General features: G+C 39.0%; 1 protein-coding gene across 2 annotated transcripts in view; it reads right to left on the bottom strand.

Annotated features, from left to right (window-relative positions):
* Positions 1-20,467, bottom strand: part of PDE4B (phosphodiesterase 4B) — a 449,163-nt gene that overhangs the window by 127,917 nt on the left and 300,779 nt on the right. The window lies entirely within an intron of this gene.

Raw genomic sequence — 20,467 nt, 5'->3', positions numbered from 1 at the left:
GGCTTCTGAGAAGTCCCTCGGTGGAGGTGATAGGATCCTCTTCCCCCATTCTTTCCCACCTCCCTGCAGTTCCTGGCGACGGCATCCTGGGAGTTCCGGCTTCCGAGAACTTCTGGGTCTCTGTCTAGAATGGGCGTACGTGGATGGCGGTGGTACATTTGTGAGAAAATGCCATGTTTCTTTAAAGTTCTGTGGGGAAGTATTTCCCTCAATTGGATTCAGAGACTAACATCTTCAAAGGTTTGCTTACGGTTTTGATCAAAATACTTAGATTGGTCATCAGCTCAGTGTGCTATCTGGTCCCTGCAGATGGGGAAGCTGCACAGGGGTGACCCACCTTTATATAATTAATGGCGGCAGGCTGCTGCCAGTCCTAATTTTTAATGAAGGACTCAGCTGTGCAAAATCACAGCCAGCTTGATGTGGAGCCCATGTCCTCGCGGCAGGTAGTCAGCTTTCCTCTGACCATAGTTACAGCCGAATATTGCAGGTCTGCCCTAAGAATTCAGTTCCAAAGTCTGCGACTTCCCTCCCAGAGACGAAGAAGGAGAACGATGATGTTGGGCTCATCTGAATTCTAGAAGCGGCTTCCCACTGTTTTCTTTTCTTCCTAGGGGCTTTGAAAATTACATTCCTGGCAATAATCCAAAATTGCTTTCCTCATAGAGAGGTTTAACCAGAGGTAGCCAAGTAATGCTAAAGAGCTCTGGGATTCTGAAGATCTGGCTTCTAGTTCCCGCTCTGTGAGGAAATAGCTGGCATGGAACAGAAGACTCCCCGTTCCCTGACTCACACACCTTAGTCTCCCCCACCCCGAAATAAATGAAGAAAAGAAAGAGTGGAAGATCTCTGAGGCAACTGAGATTAGACATCTGACAGACATTTTGGAGATGGAAGGACTGGTTCTTAGGTGCGGCCTGCTGTGATTTGATATTGTGAATGATCATTCACTCAACTCATTCATTAAGTGCCCACTGTAAAATAAGGCATTGTTTTAGGCCTGAGAACACGGCAATGTGAAAGACAGACAAGGTCTTTTTGGGGAGGGATGGACAATCGATCGATCAAATAAAGTAATATCACATAGTGATAACTACTTTGAGGAAAATAAAACCTAACAGTGTGCGAAAGACAGGTATGGAGAAGAAAGTTTCTTTAGTTTGGGTGGTCAGCAGACCCACTCTATAAACCCCAAAGTGGTCTCCTGGTCTACACCAGGGCACCATCTCCCCCATAATCTTTCCCAGATGATGTACTGGGATTGGGATCTGATAGAGGTAGTGGAAAGTCTGTCCCTGGATTCTTTCTGATTTCCATTTCTGCTCCCTTTGTAACCAAAGAATTTGGTGAGATGATACTTGTGTGTGAACTCAGTGCCATCTATTAAGCTAGCTACTTAATTTTCCTCATCCCTGCTCCCTTTCTGGGCTGAGTCAGTTGCTCCACTGTCTCACACAGCTATACATGTACTGATATCTATGCATATGTACCACAGCACTTGTCCAGCATGATTGGTAGTATCCCAGTCTGCCCCCCAAACTGCTGTGTTCCTCAAGGACACAGACCATCTTTTTTCACATTATTTTTACCTCACTACTAATGGCCATGTCTGTCAGAATATGGGTACTTAATAAGTGTCTGATGGATATACCAATGATGAAAGCAATGAATGATTTGGAACCAAGGAATTTTACCAGCTCCCCTTGATACCCATCATAGCACAGATGTACTTCTCCAACAAGAAGGGATGTGAATGGTGTGGAGACACCAAGCTATCTTCTGCCCTCTTCTCTAACTGATCTCTAAAAGCTAGCACCATAAAGAAGAACCTGGGGTTTGCTATCAAATATCACCACGGAGAGGGCTGGAATACCATCCATAGGGTGCCCAAGGAGAAGGCAAATGGTCCTCCTTGGAAGCAGTCATTCTCATCCCTTGGATGGAAGTACCACGAATGTTCCTCTTAATGTTCCTTTGGTAGAACGTTTCAATATTGCTGAAGAATTTATGTTGTAACTTCTTTCTTTTACTTGTTGTTTGAGATCCTTTCTTGGGTTGTAAACATTTCACGAAAGAAAAGCATCAACAAAAATGTAATACCAATACTTCGTTTTTCTAATGAGATAATATGACTGTCATTTTAAAAAAGCGTTTCTCTTCAAATGCTAAGGAGGTTATTTTAATGTGATCCTTTAATAACTTCACACTATGGGGCGCCTGGGTGGCTCAGTGGGTTAAGCTGCTGCCTTCGGCTCAGGTCATGATCTCAGGGTCCTGGGATCGAGTCCCACATCGGGCTCTCTGCTCAGCAGGGGGCCTGCTTCCCTTCCTCTCTCTCTGCCTGCCTCTCTGCCTACTTGTGATCTCTGTCAAATAAATAAATAAAATCTTTAAAAAAAAAAACTTCACACTATGTTGTATGATTTGATACACAAGGAAAACAGGACCAAATGCAAACAATCCTACCTCGTAATGATAAGAACATTATTTCTAACAAGTTTACAGAGTGCTCTGTCAGTCTATTTCCAGGTAAAAAATGATTTTCAGAAATATGAATGTTATAAGGTAAGTATACGTTTCTTTATGTGTTCTAATTCTCAAACCTACTTTCAGACTTTGATCCACTTAACCCTCGTAAGGGTTAGGATGACTCTTAACAGTAATGGTCACTTTCTGTAGCTCCTTGAGTCTCAGGAAAGGTAGGGGACCCCCAGATGATAATATATTTTGGGTGGAATGTGTGGACTTTGTAAAGCATGGGGGAGGGACGAGAACCAAGATCGAGAACTTACTACTCTGTGATGCTGTGGCTCTAAGCTGTACTGTGGGTATACAAATTCCCTATTAGCTCAATAGTTTCCAGCCTACATTTTCCATCTTTTCTAAAGATTGTCATAGAAGTTATTCAAACAGTCTCTTAACAGGATATAAGTATTCCCATTTATATGTTTGTAGTCCTGCCAAAAAGAAAACTTATTAATTAAATAAAATATTTATTTAAAAATGTTGTGTCAGCTTCCAGTAGCTTGAAGGCAAGTGAAATTCCCTTCAAGAGAAATGATCCTGATCTGGGAAAACCAGTTCTTACTCAACCAGTGATGGCTTCCAGGAATTGTTGCTTTCTTTTGTAAGTCTTCAGATACCATCTAGAAATCAGTTCTAGAAATTCTGCTTGATACATAGTTAAAATATTAACGATAGGTGGTCACTTAGCTTGTTGGTATATGCTCCAGGGATGGGGAACACTTTAATCCCATGAGATAGAAATTTCACTTTCAGATTGATTTCATTGTTTATGACTTAGGCCAGCAAACTTGAATTAACTTTAGTCTTTAGTCCAAACCTCCCCCACCTTCATCCACTTACTCAACCAGTCTCCCTCACTGTGGTAAATGGTGCTGCAGTGGCTCATTTGAATCATCCATGATTGACCCCCCTTCCTCAAATTCCCTTCCTCTTCTTCAGTTGGCCAAGTTCTAATTGTCCTGCATCAAAATTATACATCTCATTTTTGCAGCCACCGTGATTTCAGTGCATTAAAACCTAACTTGAACTAGAATAGCCACTCTACGAACTTCCCTGCTGCCACTTTCCCTCATCCTCCATACTCTTCTCCATTTAGCAGCAAGAACAGTATCTCAACATAAAAATCAAATCATGTCATAGCATTTTGAATAAAATCCAACCTCCTCACCATGGATTACAAATCTTTATATAATGCAGTCCCTGTCACCACCCCTCTAACCTCATTTATACCACACACCCCCTCTGCTCAGCCTGAGGGGCTTCCTTTCTGTTCCAGGAACTTGCCAAATCCTTTCCAACCTCAGCAGTTTGCATGTGTGTGTTTTGTTCGCTAGTGTATTTTATTTGCTCTGAACACTCCCTGGCTCACAGAAAGTACTAAATATATATTTGTTAAATTAATAAATAAATGCTGGTTTCTCTGCTTGTTCTCTCCTCTACTCTTAGCATGGCTGCCTTCTTCTCATTCTTTAAGCCTTGGATTAAGTTAGCTACTTAAAAAAAAAAAAATTCTTTTACCAATCCATTATTTGTGGAGGACCCTTTATCTTCATAGCACCTATTTCAATGTTGTGCTATATCTACTTGTAAGTTCATTATTTTTTAATCATCTTCATCTCTCCTAAAACTCTAAGTGCCATGAGGCTCATCTATTGTACGTACCAGGGCATTGACTAGTGCCTAGTACTGGGGCTGGGACATACTCTTAGTTCTGAACTAATGTCTGTTCAGTAGATTAAACTGAGTATATAAGTGTATTAAACACTAACAATCACCTCAGTGATTCCTAGCAGATCCATTTTATTGCTATTTGAAAATATATATTTCTTTATTAGGAGAAGAGCTCTTTTACTGACTTCCTGTCATTGAGACAGCACCCAAAGTAATCCTAAGGAAACTGAGATTTAAAATATCAGTTTGATTTAAAGACCTGCTATAGCATTTTTTGGTGATGATTACTTGGGCTCATTTCAGATGATGAGACTAGTTTTCAGATCAAATTTCACAAGCCATTGACCTTTCAGAGAGAGCTGCACGGAGGTGTTGAGGTCTACGTGGAGGTTGCATCCCCAGTTCTAGGTGTGTGCAATGCCATTACTTAATATTTCAGGAACTTCATATTTTTACAAATTTTTTAAAAAATATTTTATTTATTTATTTGACAGAGAGAGGTCACAAGCAGGCAGAGAGGCAGGCAGAGGGCAGAGGGGGAAGCATGCTCCCCGCTGAGCAGAGAACCCAATGTGGGGCTTAATCCCAGGACCCCGAGATCATGACCCGAGCCAAAGGCAGAGGCCCAACCCACTGAGCCACCCAGGTACCCCAAGAACTTCGTATTTTTTAAAAACAATTTATATTCTCTTGAGAATGAATAGGCTACATATCTTTTTGGTGGAGGTAGGGGGCTGGGAGGAGTGGCAGACTGGTTTGCTATAAATTCAAATAATAATCGTAAAATTGGAAATCATTGCCTCAGCCTCCGGTCTACTGAGCACTTAATAGTGTTTACATCAGTTAACATCTGGCCTCCAAATGTTACCAGTCTTAAAGACTGCACCTGCAGACAGCCTGGCATTTGAGCTTTAAATGTGTTCTTTTGGGAAGGAAGGAGAGGGGGAGAAAGGGGGATATGAGAAAGAATAGGTGGAGAAATGAGATCCCAGAATCTTTTCTCCTTGACTCAGGCAGTAAAGCTAAGAAAAGTTACACATTTTTTTTTTCCTCACAAGTGCAGAGCACTTACAATGTGCCAGGCCATGTATTCAGTGTTTGGTATATATTCAGCATTTCGTTTCATTGCTATAGTCACTCTGTGGGGCAGTTGTTCATTTGATTCTATGGATTAAACCCAAGTTCAAAGGGTTTAAATAATTTGCTGGAGATCACTCAGCTTTTAAATGGTGGATCTTCGATTCAAGCCTGGAAACCCAGTTTGATTGTATCTATTAACAGATCAATCAACTCACCCACATCAGTAAACATCTGCTCAGTCTTCCCTCTTGTGACTTTTGATAAATTTTCATGATTGTGTCTGAAGCCAGGTCTTCTGTTCCGAATCCTGCCCTTTCTCCCCCCCCCCCCCCATCTCTCCCTACTGCACCATCCTTTTCCATTTTGCACATCAGCAAATAATCTAACTGTAAAAATTTATATCTAAAACAAACCGACACACAAACAAAAAATAACCACCCAAAAGACTTCCACCAGACATAGGAAAGTTGAAAGAATTCATCACCAGCAGACCTGAAGTTTCAGAAATGTTAAAGGAAATCCTTCAGGCAGAAGGAAAACGATGCCAGATAGAAATCAGTATCTACACAAAGGAATGAAGTTTTTGAATCCTTTTAAAAATCTCTTCAAAATACAACTGATTGACAAGAAGAAACAGAAATAATAACTATGTATTGTAAGATTTGTAATGTATACAGAAGTAAATTAGATGACAGACAATAAGAACACAATGGCAAAGAAGGGTGAAATGGATGTATATCGTGGGAAGGTCATTACACTATATTTGAAGTGGTATAATAGTGCCTGAAGGTAGACTGGGATAAGATAAAGAGTTACCTGAAAACAAAAACACCAAAGTAACCATTAAAATTTAAAGAATGAAGAGCTTTACCTACGGAGATAAAAAAGGAAGCATAAAACACTTAATTATCCAAAACAGTAGAAAAAGAGGAAAAAGCATATAATGGATAGATAGGGTAAATAGAAAACAAATAGCAATATGGTAAATATAAACCTGACCCTATTAATAATCCCTTTAAATGTAAACAGCCCAAACAACACAATTAAAAGGCAGACATTTTCAAGATGGATAAAAGAGTATGAGTCAACATTATGCTGCCTGTAACAAGCCACTTTAAGTATAAAAATGCAAGTTAAAGGAAAAAGAGTAGAAATATATATATATATATATATATAATACTCATCAAAAGAAATCCAGAATGACTATATTAAAATAAGAACAAAAAAATTTTAAAACAGAGAGTATTATTAGGAACAGAAGGTCATTTCATAATGGTAAAGAAGACCATCTGTAAAGAGGATAACAATTCTGACAATTCATGCACCAATTTATGAAACAGTTTCAAAGTACATGAAAACAAGAAAAGCAAAAAAGGACTAATAGAAAAATCAAGAAATATAGTCTCAGTAATTGATAGAACTAATAGAAATCCAATAAGGATATAGAATACTTGAACAATGTTATCAATTTCACCTGGCATTGCTAGAACACTATACCTAATCGCAGCTAAAGATATATTCTTTTCAAGTGTACATGGTTCCATGTACACGCACCGAAACAGGCAATATTCTAGGCCATAAAATAAGTCTCAATAAGTTTAAAAAAAATCCAAGCCATACAGAGTATGTTCTCTGATCAGAGTGGGATTAAATCAGGAGTCAATAAGAGAAATATTTCTAGTAAAGCTCCAAGTGTTTGGAATTGAACATTCTAAATAACTCGTGGGTCAAAGACAAAATCAAAAGAGAAATTTGAAAGCATCTTGACTGACTAAAAATGAAAACATTCCATGTCAAAATCTGTGGGATGCAGCTAAAGCTGAACTTATAGGTAAATCTATGGGTAAATCTATGGCACTAAGTGCCTTTATTAGAAAAGAATAAAATAAATGACCTCAGTTTCTAGCTCAAATTTGAGAAATAATAGCAAATATACTTACTAAAGTAAGCATGAGGGGGGAAAAAAGGTAACAACGGAAATAAAACAGAGGGGGAGAGAGAGAGAGAGAGACCGAGAAAGAGAATCAATGAAGACAAAACAGTTTCTTCACGTAAACACCCAAACTGACAAACTTCTAGTCAGATTTACCAGGAAAAAAAGAGAAGATGCAAATTAAGGATATCAGGAATGAAAGAGTAGACATCAGTACAGATTCTAAAGATATAAGAAAGACAATAAGGAACCATTACGAGCAACTTTATGACAATAAATCCTACAACTTAAATGAATTGTCTAAATTCCTTGAAAAATACAAACTACCAAAGCTCACCGAAGAAGAAAGAGATAACATGCATAGGCCTATATACCTATTATAGAGATTGCATTTTTAAAAAATTCACATCGTTCTCACAAAGAAAACTGCAAACCCAGATGACTTTTCTGGTGAATACTGCCAAAATTTTAAAGAAGAAATAATACTAATTCTACACAAACCTTCAGAAAGTTGAAAAGGAGGGAATACTTCCCAACTAATTATTTAAAGTCAGCATTTCTCTGAAAAGAAAACGTACAGATCATTTTCCCCATAAACATACCTGAAAAAATTTTTTAAATTATAGTAAATCTAACCCAATAATATATAAAAAGGTTGACACATTATGATCAAGTGGGGTTTATCCAAGGAATATAAGGTTGTATAGCACTCAAAAAACCATCAATGCAATTCACCATATCAATATTTTAAAAACTATGATCATCTTAGTAGATGTAGAGAAAAACATCTGACAAAATTCAATATCCATTTCTGGCAAAAACTTCTAGAAAACTCGAAATAGAAGGGAAATTTCTCAGCCAGGTAAAGAGCATCTGTGAAAAAGCTACATCTAACATCATACTTCAGAGTGAAACACTGAGTTATTGCCCCCTGAAATTAGGAAGAGTAAGAATGTCTGTTCTCACCACTTCTACTGAAGATTTTACTAGAAACTGTAATCAGTGTAGCAAGGGAAAAAATAGATAAAAAAGAATCTACCTTAGAAATGAAAAAGTAAAACTTTCTCTATTCATAGATGATATGCTTGTGTATACAGAATATTCATTGCAGCTTTGTTATAGTAAAAAACTGAAAATAACCCAAATGTTAACAGGTGAATACATAAACAAATTGTAGTGTTTTCATATAATGGAATACCACTTAGTGATAAAAAGGAGCAAACTATCAGTTCCTGCAACGATATGGACTAAACTCAAACTAATTTTTCTTGCGTAAAAGAAGGTAGATCAAAAGAGTACATCCTGTATGTTTCCATTTATCTAAAATACTAGAAAATTAAACTGCAGGGACAGCACATTAGTGACTTTTGGGAGGTAGAGAGGCGGTAACAAGGAGGGTGGGAGGAATTGCAAAGGGAAATTTTGGGGTTTGATGGACATGAATTGCCTTGGATGTAGCAATGATTTCATGAGTGTACATTTCCAAACCACACACTTTAAAAAGTAAACTTCGACATGTCATTTGTTCCTAGATAAAGATTTTCTTTCTTTTTTTTTTTTTTAAAGACTTGTGATTACTCCATGCTATCCTCAACTATTGTCTCATTTCTTTCTTTCTTTTCTTTTTTTTTTTTTTATTTCTTTGCACTCTTTTAAAAGCAAAATTCTTCCAGAAGTTGTCTTTACTTGTGGTCTTCCCCAACATCTCTGTTCTTCTCAGCACTCTATACTCAGGGTTTGGTCCACAGCACTTTAGGAAATCCATCTTGTTTTATAATATCAGGGCCCTATGTCTTGCCCAAACTAACAGTCGATTCTCAGTCACCATCTTCTTAAAGTGTCAGGAGCATCTGACACATTTATCCTTCTCTTATTTTGATTTTCAAGATATTACCTTCTGCTGTTTATCTCCCTATTACATTGGCCTTCCTAGGGCTTTCAACTCCCCCAGATTCTACATGTTGGAGCATCGGGACTCACCCCTGTTTTCTTTATCTATACTCATTTCCTAGGTGACTGTATCATTGCATTTATCATGGTGTAAAATATTCTCTGTTCACCAATGACTCCCTAATGTGTTTAAAACGATGACAACTACAGAAAGAATATGATGAATGGTCCACAGGCTTGGAATGGGACTAGACAGAGCTGGAAATCTCAAGAACAGTCAAGGCAATTTAAAGGGTAAAGGCCTGAAAATATGGGATGGATGCCAAGTACTGGTGCAGAGGCTCCTAGTCTGTGCTTTCCAGGGCGTTCAAAACACTGTCTGCACAGCCTTTGTGCATCACTGTCCTCAGCTCTGGTGGTAATTTTATGTAAAATTCATCCTATTTCTATAAAACTACTTAGCATTGATTTTGCATCTGAAGAGTTTCAGAAACGTCAACATTCCAAAAATAAATGGTATCATGATTCTATTAGAGCTCAAGCAAAGTCTCTAGGCTTCACTGTTCTTTGCCATTATTTTTAGAAATTAAATCTTCCTGTAATCTAAGTCGAATGCCTCTGAGCTGATCACAGCTGGTCCTTCATCAGGGTAGGCAGCCCTCCTTTTCACTCCCTAAAGGTAGGACTGGTCAATCTTGGGGGATGACCTCACCATTACAGGACCTTTGGGGAACTATGAGGATCCTTGACCTCACACTTGGCCTTCATGGAGTATGAAAGCCATAAATCACCATGGCAGACTTCAGCTTCTCTATCCACAGTAGCCCTTTCAGAAGAGGTACATAGCATCAGTGCTTTGAATTGAACAGGGAAGTCCTTTGTAACCAATCTGAATTCATTTTCTTCTTCAGATATCAATTCCCATTCATGATTTGTGATTTTGGAAAGAGCATTGTTCCTTAACAAATCCATCTTTTCAATAACAGAAACAATGATTGCCTCGAAATATAACTAGTTGAGGAAACCCCCTTGCAAAGTACTCTTTTCCTTTCTGCTGCTTTTCCTATAATCTTGTCTTCGAACCGACTCACTCATAGTTAAACCAGTCACTTGAAGGGCTGATTTATCTGCGAGAGATGTCCCCTGAAGAGTTCGTCTGAGCTCTGTCCATAATGCCATTTCCTCATTTTATCCTTTCACAACTAATTCTCTCAACATGGATTCCCTCTTTATTACTCAATTACATTAACTTACTGGTAAATTACCCAGTCTAACCAAAACATCAGTTTCAATAACCTAAAGGACAGAGAGGGCTCTTCACAAGGTGTTTCTGACTCACATATTTCTGACTCATGGATGGATGTACTATGTTCTGTGGCACCTCAGTAATGTGGCATTACTTGGACAAATAAAAAACACTACCTTATGCAGCTAGCGGTTTCTTACATGCTTTCTTCACAATTTTATAAATGAGTCACTTCTTCCAATAGTTTTCAAATGATTTTTTTAAAAATTCTACTCAGATGTGTGACCATTCTACTCTAAACAAGGAAGCCATAAAACTCATTCCATTTTCCACACAGGTTTTATAATTTTTCAAATTTGCAATTTTGTAATTTTGTAATTTTTCAAATTTGCAATTTCCATGCAGGTTTAACTAATTTAACATAGAATTAAGAGATGCTTAAGGTCATTCCTTACTGAATATTTTGTAATTTTTCAATTTTGTAATTTTTCAAATTTGCAATTTCCATGCAGGTTTAACTAATTTAACATAGAATTAAGAGATGCTTAAGGTCATTCCTTACTGAATATAAACTGCTGTTTATATTCTATTGGGAAACTTGAGTTTGGGAATAGTTGATTTTTTTCTTTTGCCTATTTCCAGATGAACATTTCTCATGTATCAATTTACCAACCTCACTGCTATTTTGGGGAAAAAAAAAAAACAACATAAATGGATACAAAACTCTCAAATCTCCCTTAATAATTCCTGCACTAGTAGTATCATGTCTGCTTAGTACTCAAGGTACTTTTCAAACTTCTCTCTCCCTCTCTCTTTTTTTAAAATTTGCAACACAAAACACAAAGTATAGTCTGACTCTCCTGTGGCAAAACCTCTAATGCATCAATACTGCAGAAAGAAAAAAAAAAAAAATGACAGACTGACTCTGTCTGATAGTCAAGGTCCTAACGGTGTGATGTGAACTTGACCTTCTAAGCATATGTGCTAGGATCTCTGATATATACTCTAACCAAGCTAAAATACACTCTTTCCCAGAGTTATACTTACTTCACTTTTGTTTATGCTTGTCCTATTTCCTCTAGAATATCCTTTCTGACATTTCCACAAGTCTAAATCCATGTGTGAGCAAGGGACAAGGTGGGGGGGTGGAAAACACTAGAATTAGGGAAAACTCAGGAGCTCTAATGGGGGAGCAACTGCCTAGACACTGTTAAGCTGCCCTATGGGGTCAGCCTCATTAAGAAATACTGAGAGTGACTCAAAGGCTCCTACACAGAGAAGGAAATGATTGCCCTGGGAAAGATCTGCTTTTGAAGGAGTTTAATCATCAGGTCAGGCAAAGGCTCTGGAATGAGGCATATCAGAAGCTCCACCATTTGCCAACTAAAGGGCTTTGGATTTAACTTCCCTGAGCCTTAGTTTCCGCATGTGTAAAACACTGATAGAAAAGAAAGCTAAACGCTTGCTATGAGGAGGAAATCAAACACTGTGTGAAGATGTAGATGTTCGGCTCTCCAATTCACTAGTCCTGCCAGTGCAGGACAAACACAATCGAACAGAAATGGCAGTATGGTTTATTTCAACAGAGAGCCAGAGATTTTTACCTGCCCCTATTCTGGAAATGGAATTTCCCAAAATCTGTATGTAGATATCACAGAGCAGACCCCAAAGTTCTTGTGTGGCCTGGGAAGCCGCTGAAGTGTGGAGTAGGAATTCCTCTAGGTGTGCGCGGGAGAGCGGGTTCCCCTGTAACAGAGGCTCTCGGGAGGACACTCCAAAGCCAGGAGGCTGAATTGAGTCTTGAAGATAAACAACTCAGGAAGAGCCGAATCATATAGGGAAGGCACTGAGCTGGCTGTCCCAGAGGCCCCCACAATCTTTGCCTCTGACTGTTCTGAAGATAAGAGTGTCCAATTGACACCATTTTGGCCAATGACATGTCAGCGGAAGTCTCTGGGGAAGGTGTTCCTTCCCAAACCTTAGGTCAGACACATGAACTTTACATTTTTGTAGGTTAAAAATAGTCGGAAGTCAGATATTTCAACCCAGAGAACACAAGACTCATTTCCTAAGAGAAGTTTATCCTTTGCTCCTTCACCATTCCTCTTTACTTTTCTGCGTGGAGCAGGAGACTCAATATACAATGGGTATCAATCTAATGCCTTTGCAGATAAGTACCACGGTGGCAGAAAAAGAAGATAGAAGGATCCTGAATCTCAGGATAGCAGTGAGTGACATGAGGCCCTGGACTCCCGACCCCTGCAATTCTTGCTGTACAAGACAAACAGTGCCCTGACTGCTTGGCCCCTGTGGTAGGGTGTCTCATGTGCATCTGGAAACAATGTTAATTGATGCCAGCGTACTGAGGTAGCAAGCAGAGGATGGCTGGACCTTCCCAGAGTGGAAGAACAGACTCCAGGGTTCAGGCAGTAGAGCTTCTCTGGGGATGACCAGCGTATCTGGAGTAGAAGAAACCTTATGTTGCCTTAGAGGCAACATAGTAGGAAGCCTTTCCTGGAAAAGTCAAGAAGGGAAAAAGCAAGGAAAGGGAAGACAGGGAAGGGAGAGAAAGTTAAAGGGGAGAAGGAACATAGTACTAGGGAAGCTGCAATTTTAAACAGATGGTCAGGTTAGCAGGGTAGGTATCTGAGGGAATTTCTGGGGTATTTGACTGTCAAGGAAACAGGAAATGAAAAGGTCCTAAAGGCAAGAACATGCTTGTGTATTTGAATATTAGCAAATAGGTTAGCATGGTTGGAGCCCCATGAGTGAGGGAGAGAGAAGGAGAGGAGATGAGGTCAGGGGACCATTGCTTAGAACGCTTTCATAAAGCCTGTGTGAGAAAGACAGGGACCAATGAGGACAGCAAGACTTTATACTTCAGCAATTAGAATGTGTGAGATGCCATCATCAGTGATGAGGAAGTCAACAGAAAGATCAGATTCTGGGCCTGGGGGTAAAGATTAAATCATGTTGGGTTTGAGATGACAGAGATCAAAGAGATGTCACAGAGCAGCTGAATATACAAATCTAGATGTAAGAATCTGGCAAGAGACACATTTCAGGTTCATATGCATGTTTCCTTGATTGATAAGTCAGGGGTGGTCTGTGCAGATGTGCACATTTTTCAAAACTTGAAAAGCAAATCTGTGTTTTCATCTGTCTGTTCTCAGTCTCCATCCTGTATACTGATATTTAACCAGTATGGTTGATGTGAGGTGTTGGGGGAGGAACAGGTGAAATAATGTATACAAAGGGCATATCTCAGTATAGATATTCAATAAATAATACCTAATATATATTGTGTACTTATATTTTTCCAGAGATTTTCCAGAGTACTATGCATAAATCAACTTATTTAATCTTTACAATCAACTGATAAAGTATGTAATATTTTAAACTCATTTTATAAAGGATGATACCATGGTTCAGACAACTTTAAGAACCCTGTTCCAGGTCACAGAGCTGGTAAGCAGAAAAACCTGGATTCATACAAAGATCTTTTTACTCCTAAACCCCTGTTCTTAACCTACATGCACTATAGTAGAGTTACAAACTCAGAAGACCTCAGGGGTGATATATAGTTATGCGGTGACTCCTCTATCCAATGCCTACTCATAATTTATACAGGAGTGTCTAATAAGCATCTTAGACTCTACATGGCCAAAACAGAATCCTTTATTTTTCCAAGTAAATATGTTCCTCCTTCAGTCCTTCAGTTTCCCATATCAGTTAATGACATTGTTCATCTGCTAGTTGCTTAAGCCAAAAACCTAGGAACTGGCCTTGATATCTCTCTCTCTCTCTCATCTGATACATCCAACTCATCAGCAAGGCCTGATGGCTCTATTTGTAATATTTATCCCATATTTGTATACTTTTTTCATATTCATAGTTCCAAATGTCATTTCAAACTACCATTATCTATTGTCTGGACTTTTTCAGTAGTCACTGGTTTTCTTATTTCCAATCTTGGCTCCTAGAACTTATATTACCCACAGAAACCAGAATAAACTTAAAAAAAAAAAAAAACCAACAAAACAGACTATGCTTTAAAATCTATGGCTGTTCATCACATTTACATAAAATCCAACATCCTTACTAGAGTCCTAAGATTCTCCCTAATCTGCTCTCTGCTACCTCATTTTAAACTAGTCTCCCTCTTACTCATTATATTTTTAAAGGCTTTATTTATTTATTTATGAGAGAGAGAGTGAGAGACCAGGGGGAGGGACTGAGGGACAGAATCTCAACCAGACTCCACACTGAGTGCAGAGCCCGACACAGGGCTTGGTCTCACAAACCTGAGATCATGACCCGAGCTGAAATCAAGAGTTGGACGCTTAACTGATGGAGCCACCCAGGTATCCCTCCTTTATTTTGGTTGCGCTGACCTTCCTTTTCCTTGAACAAAGCAAACTCTTCCTGTCATGGGGCTTGTACTTGCCGTTGGTTCTGCTTACCATCCTCTGTCCCTGGTTCATCATATCACTGAGGCCTCAGAGCAAATATCATCTCAGGAAGGCCTTCCTGGTCCACTCAAGCTATAATAGTACCCCTCCTACAAACACTACACACCACATCATCTTATTCTGTTTTCTTATTTACTTGTTGTTATTTGAAATTTCTTTATTAATTTGTTTGCTCATTTTGTAAAGAAAGACTTTTTTTCCCCTAAATTCAATTAGCCAACATTTAACAGATCATTAGTTTCAGATGTAGTGTTTAATGGTTCATCAGTTGAGTCGTATAACACTCAGTGCCTATCAGTCTTTCTCCCCTAGAATGTAGGCCTCATGAGATCTGAGATCTTGCCATCTCTTTTTCTCCGCTGCATCTCCAGGGCCCAGTATGGTGCCTAATACACAGAAGAGCACCAATGAGGATTTGTTAAATAAAATTGGTTGAATAGAAGATAATGGGGAGTAACTGTTGAGGTCTTCGTGAACTGGAGGCATCGTGTGCTTAAAGAAATTTAAATCTAAATTTCTTTAGAATACTTTGTTGGCCAAATCAAAAGGTCTGTTAGAATTTATAATCCCTGCACTTCACCACTCTACCCCCTGACCTACCCTCACTAATTCCGTAAGGTTGAAGACCTGAAAATTCACAAACAGAATGACACTGAATTTCAGTATGCAAATGAGCAACTTCTTCCCAGCAAAATATTTTTTTCCCCTAGATCTGCAGTGGTTTCCCCAAGAGAAGAAATCATTCAGCCACCTAGTTTTTCTTTAAACATGACACATACAGTGAATGAATTACTTCTCCTTCGTGGGAAATTTATTGATGGGAAATGTTACAAATCTATGAAAAATAAATTTTTTCAAATGAGAATAAGAGCCTAAAACCTCCAATCACCAGGAAAATGGGGTGAAACTGGAGACTCAAAAACAGTAAGAATTTATGTAAGTTAAACAGAGGGTGATTTTTAAAAGATTTCATAGCTAGGTCAAGCATCAAATAGACCTTTTTTTCTGGTCGCCAGGCCCAAATACTCAGCTTATAGTTTTTTAAAACCCAAGTCTAGATGAATCCTGGCTGGAGCTGTACAAGTCTTGCTCCAAAGCCCATCAGAAGTGATGCCATGCCCAAGGAGAGACAGGCCTTCTTCACTTAATTCACTTCAAATCCACTTGATGACTGTAAAGGAACTCATTTCACTCAGGGTTTCCCATTAAAAAAATGTGAGAGTGGAAAGATAAAGCTATAAAGATAAAGCTAACATTAAGAATGCAGTAGTTCTTAGAAAACTTATGTACTGAGTAGAGTAAGATGAGGGTTGATAATGTACTATAGGTTTGGAAAAAGGGAGAATACAGATGATGTGCTTTCTATTTGAGAGTAGTTTGCTAAAGCCTGCTTGAAGTGGTCTGAGGTGAGAATCGGAGTTGAGAAAATAAAGACAAAGTTTTAAAGAGTTCTGTTGTAAAGGGGAGGGAAGATGTGAAACAGCCATCAGCAGGGGCCTATGGAGTCCACTTGGCTTCTTTACTGTCATGTTCAAGTGTTTGAGAGATGGAAGAAATGATGATCAAGGTAAGGGAGGAGAAAGACAGGGCAAAGTCCTGGAGGATGGGCTCCAGGGTGCAGGGGAGAGGCTAGAGTTTGGAAAGGTCTATGAATCAGCTCTCCTGTGATTTCTTCTATTGTCTCAATGAGAGTGAGACAGATGACCTTGATTTGTTAGGTTTTAGGACAGGTGACCTGGCATGAAATAGTTTTTTTAAGAGAACAGGAGAGTGAAATGACCTGAAACACACAGTAAATTTGCTGAGTAATACTGACAACTCATCTGAGATTTTCAGTCATTAAATGCAGAATGAGCTCAAGGAGCATGGTTGAGTATTTTTCTCCAATCATGTCCAGCTACTCTTGTACTGAGGCTGAGTCAGTTAAGAGTCGGTCTAACTGGTTCTGAAATGCGGCAGGTGAGTAGGGCAGGCACCTAAGGGTATTTATCATGGAGTGGTTTTCATGTAAGCCCTGAAATCTAAACTAGATAAGGAAAGACATAGGGGAATAATTGTAAGAGTTGAGGGGAGGAAGGGACAGTGAGAAGATGATGGTAGGGTCAGTGAATTGGAAGACATCACAGGGTACAAATCTAAGCAGTGAGAAATAGAAAGAAAAGCTGGAAGGATGGATAGTAAGAGTCTCACAGTTAAGATGCTTAACATCAAGATTTCGGAGATAGTTCAGTCATAGCTAACGAAAAGATCCAGGATAAACATGGGAGAGAAGACGGTTAGTTGGCATAGAACAAAAGATTATTCAAAGTGATACCAAATAACCACAAAGTATTGAATAGATCGTCTATATGGATGTGGAAGTGATCCCAAATGATGACATAGTTTCTTAGTAGAGAGAAAGAGTGAGTCAGATATTGCAGTATTCAGTGAATTAGAAAAAGTGACCCAGAGGTGGATGGATGAATGACTACACCCAGGAGGGAGAGTGGGAGGTATAGTCCGATGGCATGTACGTTAAAGGAGATGGGCTTTTGTAAAAGAAGGGTAAAAAAATGGTCCCTAAGCAACAAAGAAAAGTAAGGACAACACTTCCACTACCTTAGGTCCTACAGTGCATAGAATATGGGAGAAAGAAAGGGTAGCTATCTCTTGAGAACAATGCAAGTGTACCTCTGTGGCCAAGGGAGAACCAAGCGTCAGTTATAGCAAAGAGAGCTGAACAATCAGCTGAGAGACAGAGAATGCAGGAAATCTCGATTCCCAAACCATCTCGATTCCAGCATCATGGAAAGGAGATTAGTTTATAGTAGGGGATGTGTTGGGCCATTTGGAGCTAAATGTCAGAGTGGTTATGGGAGGTTTGGGCTACTAATGGTAACTGAAGGAAACAGGAATGTAAGAAAGGAGCAAAATGGGAGGGTCATAGGGAGGAAAGTAGACAAGATTTTGAACCATAAATTCCTCAAGGATCTTATCAGTTTTGACTATCAAATCGCAGAATAGGAGAGATAAGGAGGAAAGAACATAACATATATAATCAGCAGACAGTACTACATATGATTCTTTCACTTAACTGCTAGATGACTTGAGAGAATTTATATAATACATTTAATTCTAAATTACTTAATCTATAAAATAGTTATCATACTGCTTATCAGGGTGTTGAGGCAAAGATTAACTGGATAATATGTTTTACATTTTTTATAAGAAAAATAAAATGCAATGGATTTATTTATTTGTTTGCCAAGTAGGCAGTTCTCATTTTTAACAATATCTTAGTGTGCCATTAAAGCAATTTTGTCTTCCCCATTAGAAAAAGTCAGGTGACATAACAAGTAATCAGAGACCCTACCTATACCAAACAAGGATCCAGAGTATAATCCTGGCTGTGCTATACAAGATGCCCCATCCTTAGACTTTAAATTCCCCCTACAGGGAGAAAGAAGTTAAAAATGGCCGGAGTTCCTTTACTTCCTAGTGGGGTGGTCTTTATCAGATGGTTCTGGTTGGGGGGCCTTTCTGGAGGATCCTGCTCCTTTTTTCCAGAGCTGCCTTCATTTTTGCGTATTTCTGGGGCTGGATCCCCAGGCTTCCACAAGTTTAGGAGCTCCTGACATCTTTTCAATAAATTCCCATTTGTTTTAGTCAAAATCAATATCTTTTGTAAGAAACCATTATATAATGCATATTATATAAATATTGTCACCGCTACTGCTAATACTTAGAGCAATGAAAACAATGTACCTGTTTACCACTTCAGACAGAAATAGCCAAGGCTTAACTGGAAAAATATATGAAGATACCAACTTCGTGCCATTCCCTGGAGCCCTGGAAATATATCCAACCTATTCTCCTATTACCCATCCCCAGAAAGCTCACGGCAACAATTTTAAGGCACCTTTCTACAGCTCTAAATTTGCCAAACCAGGCACAGTAAATCCAAATCTATCCCATTAAATAATTGTAACACCGGGAAAGGCAGTTTAAGACTGTGAGTGGGGAAGGATAAATCACAGATAAAAAGATAAATTAGCTACTCGAAAGACCGATGACTCAAGAAAGGAGCATGCATTCGAATTTATAATGCAAAAGGCTCCACTGTCATCATCCATCTCGGCCTGCACACAGCCCACAAGGCTACTTTGCAATTTCAGTAATCAGTTTCGATAACTAATATCCATATTAAAAGCCCCTCAACTTCATACTGCGTTAAGAGGATGCTAATGTGTCAGGCTCCTGAATGTCTCCCACTTTATCCTCTGGAATTCATGAAGAGACAATTTGGAAACTTTAAATGCTTTTTCTCCCTAATGGAAGGGAGATGAGGCTAAGAGAAAAGTACCTGAACAAAGAAGTACTGAATATTAATCTAGAGCTCTAATGCTTTGAAGTTAGAAGGGGATCAAAGAACATTCTTGTTATCAGCTACTCTGTGCTTTTATTCCTGCGATAAGTAAAACATCCAATCTTGTGAGTTTTTAAGCTGCTTAGCCCCAGACTACCTCCAAGACTCCAGACATTCCTGATCACCTACTTCCTTCCTTTTACTTAGTTTGTCCGGTGGTCATTAAGTAAATTTTGCCATACCTTGGAATTTTTCCTCTTGAGTCTGGCTTGGAGTATATAGCTTTCTCAGCCCTGTGTTAATTGGGAAGATAAGTAGGCAGGCCTTTCTAGTTTTAAAAGTTTCTTTTTTTTTTTTTTTAAGATTTTATTTATTTATTTGACAGAGAGTGATCGCAAGTAGGCAGAGAGGCAGGTAGAGGGAGAGAGAAAAACCGGCTCCCTGCTGAGCAGAGAGCCCAATGCCAAGCTCGATCCCAGGACCCTGAGATCATGACCTGAGCCAAGGCAGAGGCTTTAACCTACTGAGCCACCTACATGCCCATCTAGTTTTAAGAGTTTTGATGCTACTCACTACAGAGAAACTGTCAAAGAATCCAAAAATAACAAATGAGAGAAATAATAAAGGTTTCTAAAATTATATGAAGTCTGTAGTCTCTGGTCTTTCATTTGTACTTCCCCTGCAGACATGGTAACTGGAAGTCCCTCTGTGTTCCTGCTCTCTGATTTTGTCATTAAGGATGAGGCTCATCTCCATCCCCATCCTTTCCCTGATCCTGTCTCTCCGCAAAGTTATGAGGAGTACTTCTGCAATAATAATCTTGTCAGTGCTTGACCTACAGATGCCAACTGTAATTTTTGAGAGTGTAATTTTTACCTAATGGAAATGAGATCATTGAGGAGTTTGATTTGGATAATTTGATCTCTATATTGCAACGCCAGATGAAGTAACACCTCTTCAAATGTCATTGCCCAGCCCAGAAATCATTAAAACACCTTTCCACATAAAAATGGGGTACAGAAACCAAAGGTAAACCAGGGACAAAGGAAGGTTTAATACTGTGCTTTGTGTTTCTCTGGATTTCAATTTTCCCCAAAGACTTGGTCGTCACCGTCACAGGATGAATAGAAATAGGACATTTTGTGCCCACAACTGAAACCACAGCTTGGGAAAACAATGTTACATGTGAAATGGTTTATGTCAACTATAAAATCTCTATGACAGTTTGCTAATCAGTTTTGACCTCTGTGAAACTTCTTTGGCACCAGGGCAAAGCAATGGATTCTCAGTAGCAGCCAAAAGAG

This window comes from Mustela putorius, unplaced genomic scaffold, assembly GCF_011764305.1.
Source record: "Mustela putorius furo isolate JIRA1106 unplaced genomic scaffold, ASM1176430v1.1 tig00003853_pilon_pilon_pilon, whole genome shotgun sequence".
Lineage (NCBI taxonomy): Eukaryota > Metazoa > Chordata > Mammalia > Carnivora > Mustelidae > Mustela > Mustela putorius.
The sequence above is the reverse complement of the archived record's forward strand: the minus strand, read 5'-3'. Positions and strand labels throughout refer to the sequence as shown.